Source organism: Eublepharis macularius, chromosome 4 (assembly GCF_028583425.1).
Source record: "Eublepharis macularius isolate TG4126 chromosome 4, MPM_Emac_v1.0, whole genome shotgun sequence".
Lineage (NCBI taxonomy): Eukaryota > Metazoa > Chordata > Lepidosauria > Squamata > Eublepharidae > Eublepharis > Eublepharis macularius.
In genome coordinates, this window is record NC_072793.1 from 65,811,752 (window position 1) to 65,818,272 (window position 6,521).

Sequence of the window (6,521 nt, forward strand, 5' to 3'; positions counted from 1 at the left end):
ATCTTTCATATGATCAGATAATTCTTGCTGGAGACTTCAATGGTGTGACAGACTTGGAACTGGATAAAAAGACTACAATGGCACAAAAGAAAAGAGGACTATTACCAAAGCTCTTTTTTGAGTTGATTCAACAAGAGACTCTTGAAGATGTATGGAGGAGAGAATATCCTAAAAGTAGACAGTTTACTTTTTATTCTGCAAGGCACTCCACACTATCAAGAATTGACATGATCTGGGCCTCAAAAGATTTGGCGTTATGGACTAAGGATGTAGAAATAATGCCGATGGTAGGCTCAGATCACAACCCAATTATGTGGAAATTAGGGAAAAGGAGAAAAAGGAAAGCATGGAGAATAAATGAGGACCTGCTACAGGAAAAAGAGAATATGGAAATATTGAGAAGAGAGACAAAGTTTTTCATACAATACAACGTGAATAAAGAAGTACCAACTGATAAAGTTTGGGATGCTTATAAGGCGGTTATAAGGGGCATACTAATGGACTTAAACGGTAGAGCAAGAAAGAAGAAAGAGGAGAAAAGACAAGAGATTGAGGAGAAAATAAAAGCTAAGGAAACACAGTTAAAAAAGAGACCAGGGAAAAAGAAATTATATCAGGAAATTAAAATATTGCAAGAACAGCTAACAGCAATGAGTAACAAAGAATTGGAGTGGAATCTCAAAAGGCTGAATCAGAAAGCGTTTGAGGGTGCAAATAAACCTGGGAAATACCTGGCATGGCAACTGAAGAAGAGAAGGGAAAAGAAAACAATAAACAGAATTTGTGAAGATGACAAAACGTATCTGGAACAGACTACCATTAGTAGAGCCTTTTATAAATTCTACGCTAAATTGTACAACAAGAGAGAAGTAAATAAAGACTCAATGGCGTCATATCTGGAGAAAATGACACTTCCAGAAATTTCGGACGCTTGGAGAAGTAAATTGAACAGTGAGGTAACGGATGAGGAAATAAGTAAGGCAATACAATCTGCAAATCTAGGAAAGGCGCCAGGGCCAGACGGACTTACAGCTAAATTTTATAAGACTATGGCCAATGAGCTGGCACCATTCCTGAAGGAGGTGATCAATGGAGTTCTAAGGGACCAAAGGATCCCAGACACTTGGTCTGAAGCGAACATATCATTGATCCCAAAAGAGGGCCAAGATTTGACTAATGTGAAAAATTACAGACCTATATCGTTACTCAACAATGATTATAAAATTTTTGCGAAGATACTGGCGGAGAGACTGAAGGGGTGGCTTTCGGAAGTTATAGAGGAGGAACAAGCAGGCTTTCTGCCAGACAGACAAATAAGAGACAATTTAAGGACAGTGATTGATGCTATTGAATATTATGATAAGCGTTGTGATAAAGAGGTTGGTTTCTTCTTTGTTGACGCTGAAAAGGCATTTGACAATTTAAACTGGGATTTTATGTTTGCCACTATGGAAAAGCTACAATTAGGAGAAAGATTCATCAGAGCAATTAAGGAAATTTACAGAGACCAGACTGCAGCAATTGTGGTGAACGATGAATTGACTAAGAAACTGATTATAAGTAAAGGAACAAGACAAGGTTGCCCGTTGTCTCCACTGTTGTTCATTTTAGTATTGGAGATCCTGATGATACAAATACGACAAGACGAGGAAATTCGAGGAATAAAAATAAAGGACTATTCATACAAGGTCAGAGCATTTGCGGATGACATAATGTTAATCGTAGAGGACCCATTGGAGAACATGCCAAAGGTGATAGACAAGATCAAGGAGTTTGGAGACTTGGCAGGTTTCTATATTAATAAAAAGAAGTCAAAGATATTATGTAAAAATATGACTAAGCAGAAACAACAATTGTTAATGGAAACAACGGACTGTGAAGTAACAAGTAAGGTGAAATACTTGGGAATTGAACTGACTGCTAAGAATATTGATTTATTCAAGAATAATTATGAAAAACTATGGACTCAGATAGAGAGAGACTTGATTAAATGGAATAGGCTCAATCTGTCATGGTTGGGTAGGATTGCAGCAGTTAAAATGAATGTGTTACCAAGAGTGATGTTTTTGTTACAGACAATACCAATCATCAGAGACTCTAAACAATTCGAAAAATGGCAGAGGAAAATCTCAGACTTTGTATGGGCAGGCAAGAAGCCTCGAGTGAAAATGAAAGTTTTACAAGATGCAAAGGAAAGAGGCGGAATGCAACTGCCCAATCTGAGACTTTACCATGATGCAATCTGCCTAGTTTGGTTGAAAGAGTGGATGACACTAAAGAACAAGAAATTATTAGCCCTAGAGGGATACCAAAAAATATTTGGATGGCACGCATACCTATGGTATGACAAAGTAAAGGTCAACTCGATGTTCCTGCACCATTTTGTACGGAGAAGTCTATACATAATCTGGAAGAAGTATAGAAATTATCTACAAGAAGGAACTCCTTGGTGGGTGGTTCCATATGAGGTGATAGACCCGAGAGCTGTTGATAACGAACGACAATGTTTAACTTACAAAGAAATAACTAAAACTGAAGCAGCTAAACTTAAAATAAAGACGCAAGAGGAGCTATCACCTAATTACGATTGGTTCCAGTATAGACAGGTTAGAGACTTGTATAACTCGGACTCTGTAAAGGGAGGTATACGAACAGAGAATTCGGAACTAGAGCAGACCCTTCTTAAAGAGGACAAGAAAAGAATATCCAAGGTATACCAGATACTGTTGAAATGGTATACCGAGGATGAGGCAGTTAAAACACAAATGGTGAAATGGGCTATAAATTTTAATAAAGAAATAACAATGGAGGCATGGGAATACTTGTGGAAGACTACAATGAAGACAACGACATGTACAAATATCAAAGAGAACATCTACAAAATGATCTATCGTTGGTACATGACGCCAAAGAAGATTGTGCTAGGGAATTTGAACACTTCTAATAAATGCTGGAAATGTAGGAAGCATGAGGGTTCCCTCTACCATATGTGGTGGTCGTGTGAGGTAGCTAGGCAGTACTGGGGGGTAATAATAAGAGAAATGAGTGAAATTTTACAATTTCAAATCAATAAGAACCCAGAACTCCTGCTACTGAACTTGGGAATGGAGGGAATTCCAGCTCATCACAGGACACTGATATTTTACATGACGGCAGCAGCTAGACTTTTGTATGCGCAAAAATGGAAAGTACAAGAAGTGCCAACTATCGAAGATTGGATCTACAAATTGCTGTATATGGCTGAAATGGACAAGATGACAAGAAAACTGAGAAATCTGGACTCAGGGCAGTTTAACACAGACTGGGAGAAGCTGAAACAATATTTGGAGAAGAAATGGGAGGTGGGAGGAAAACTGTGGCAGTTTGAGAACTACTGAAGTATAATAAAATGTAGAGGGGGGGTGACTTTACCGGGGGGGAGAAGAGATAAATGTGAATTTATAAGCAGTTAGATTAACAGACTGACATATATATAGATATATATAGGTTAATTAATAGAATATTGATAGAAAATAATTAACTATAAGGATTAAATATAAGGATTGAGTAACCAATAATATTTTCTTTCTTTGACAAGATTTGTACAATGCACCAAACTGAATGTCTGAAGGTATAGACGAGTCAAATTGATTGACTATGTGATGAGAGTTACAGAGAATTATTATAAAAAGACAGAATGAGTAATATATAGACAATAAGTCAAATTGTTTGATTGAAGTGAATGTAAGATTTATACGGTTTATGATATATAGAAATATTTAAAAAATGGAAATAAGGATAAATTGTTTATCTAAGATGGAAACAAAGACTTACAGTTTGGGTATATAATATTAAAAATAGTTAAGGATGTACTGCTTAGAATAATGGAGAATATATTTCTGTTCTAGATAGAGGAATCTAATAGAAGTAAGGGAAAAGGGACAAAGTGTTGGAAAACTGTTGGAAGTCAAAAAAAGGGGGGGAAAGGGAGGGGGTTAGAAATTGAAAACTGGGGAAAATTGAATGTATATGTAAAAATAATGGACTCTAACCCAATAAAAAATTTTTCAAAAAAAAAAAAAAAGAAAAAACTAACCAACAGGCCACTCGGCTGCTCACGAACGGGCCGTTCGTGAGGCGCCATTCCAGCCGAACAGGTGGTCGTCGCAAGCCTTGTTTGTTGCGCTCAGCTGCCGTTCAGGAAGCTAGACACTCAGGCACCTTCAATCAATTGCCTCGGCAACGGAGGGAGGGACTGCCTGAACTCTGTCTGCATTCCCTCTGTCGCCACGGACACCCCAATCAAAGCCCAACATAGCTTGATTGGCAGGTCTTCCTTCCAAGCATGGAGCTGCAAATTGGTTACAATCGGTAATGTGGGAGCAGACACCAGGGGGGAGGGAGGGAGGAGGGGGGTGTTCTGTGGCCATGGGAACTCCAATCTCATCCCTGCAAACCCTGTTAGGCAGTTCTGACTGCAAACCACAGACCTCCTGCATTTCTCAATGAGACCTCTGCTTATAAAAGGGCACTAAGCTCCCAGTTCTGGATTTCACTTTCAGCAAGTAGTGGAGTGGGACAGAGCTGTTGATAGCCTATTGGGAGAGAGAGAGGGAGAGTGCATTGGAGTTGGGCTTTTTTCTGTGTGTGGTAGGTGGGATAGGAAACTATCCCCTCTGGTTCCAGGGCTGCTGCCAGGCCCTGGGGACAAACTCAGTGGGCACCTCGGCTGAGGACTCACCATGATTATTACTGCCTAATCTGATCAGGCCTCTGGGAGTGCTGGGCTAGGGCTCTAGCCCCAGCCTCCAGTTCCAGGGCTGCTGCCAGGCTCTGGGGCCAAGCTCAGTGGGCACCTCGGCTGAGGGCTCACCTTGACTATTATTATTATTAGTATCAGTGCCTGATCTGGTGGTCAGGCTTCTGGGTGTGCTGGGATAGGGCTCGAGCTCCAGCCTCTGGTTCCAGGGCTGCTGCCAGGCTCTGGGCCAAGCTGTGTGGGCACCTCAGCTGAGGGCTCACAGTGTTCTCTCCTTTTCTGTCCTCCTTAATTCTAGTTTGGTGGCACAATGAGTTTTCATGTTGTGGTGGTCACCACGGGTGGTCGTGGGGGGAAGTGCAAAGGTAGTCCTCCTGGTTTCCTCGTGGCAAGCAGTACTGGGTGTGGCTCGGAGGCAGCAGAGAGTACTCCCGCTCCCCCAGATTCACCTGTGGGGGCTGTGGAAGAGGCGAAAGAGGTCTTTCCGCTGAGGGGAGAGGATCTCTCTCAACATTTTGAGGAGGAGGTGGGTGATGGATCCCTGGAGGAATGGTTTGTGTTTTATGAAGCATCCCTCCTGTCCCCATCCCAAACTCTCGGTGGTGTCCCTGCCTGCAGTCCACCCCTCACTCCGTCATCCATGGCCAGCTCCGCAGCGCAGCCTGTAACCATTTGTCCTCCTTCCCCTGGGACAGTTAGTGGTCCATGTTTCAATGCCTCCGTAGGGAGGCACTTTCGGGCCCTTCCTAATGACCCCCGTGTGGTGCGGTGCCGTGCCTGTGATGTCCTGGTGCGCAGGAGCAAAAACCCGAAGCAGCTGTCATCGACGGCCCTGAGTAGGCACCTGAAGATGCACCACCCGAGCCTGTGGTCTCCGTCCTTGCCCAGTGAAACATCCATTGGGGGGAGAAAGGGGGTGACCAGTTCTTCTGAGTGGGGATCAGTGGGAGGGTCACCGGAATCCACCCCAAGCAAGAATCCTTGCCCTGAGGGTCACTGGAATCCACCCCAAGGAAGAATCCTTGCCCTGAGGATGACGCTGGTGGGAGCGGAGCACTCAGGCAGGCTGCGCTCGTGGAGCAACAGCTCAGGAGCTGTTGCACGTGTAGTTGAGCCGCACGGTGGCCCTATCCATTGCAAACGCTGTGCTCTCTGAGCAGGGGGGAATGGGTCCCTCGACTCATGTCCTTTCTGCAAAGGCAGGAAGGTGGCCGATGTCAGCTGCCGCTGCTGCCCCATTTCTTTCTCTCCCTCTCTGGAGCCACTCTGACCTGTCCAAGTAACCTCTCCTGTCCTGTCCATCCCCTCCTTTCTGCAAAGACAGGAAGATGGGTGATGCTGGCAGCAGTCTCCTTTGGCCAATTGTGCAACACTCAGGAGCTGTTGCACATGTAGTTGAGCCACATGGTGCCCCGATCCGTTGCGACCACTGTGCCATCTGAGCAGGGGGGAATGGGTCCCTCGACTACTGTCCTTTCTGCAAAAGCAGTAAAGGCTCTCAGTAGTGAGTAGTGCCTGCTCAGGTTAGGTGTCTGAGTGGTGGGTAACCGCACTAGCCCCCCTCATTTCTCAGGGCTGCTTCCACTTTAACCTTTCCTAGCGACCTCTCCTGCCCTTTCTCTCCCATCCTTTCCGCAAAGGCAGGAAGGTGGTTCATGTCTGCACGTTTCATCATCACTCACACGGCCCCCATTTCTCCGTCTACAAACCCTTTGGAGACCTCTGTTGTCCAGTCCATCCCATCCTTTCCGCAAAAGCAGGAAGGCAGTTGGTGTCTGGTGGT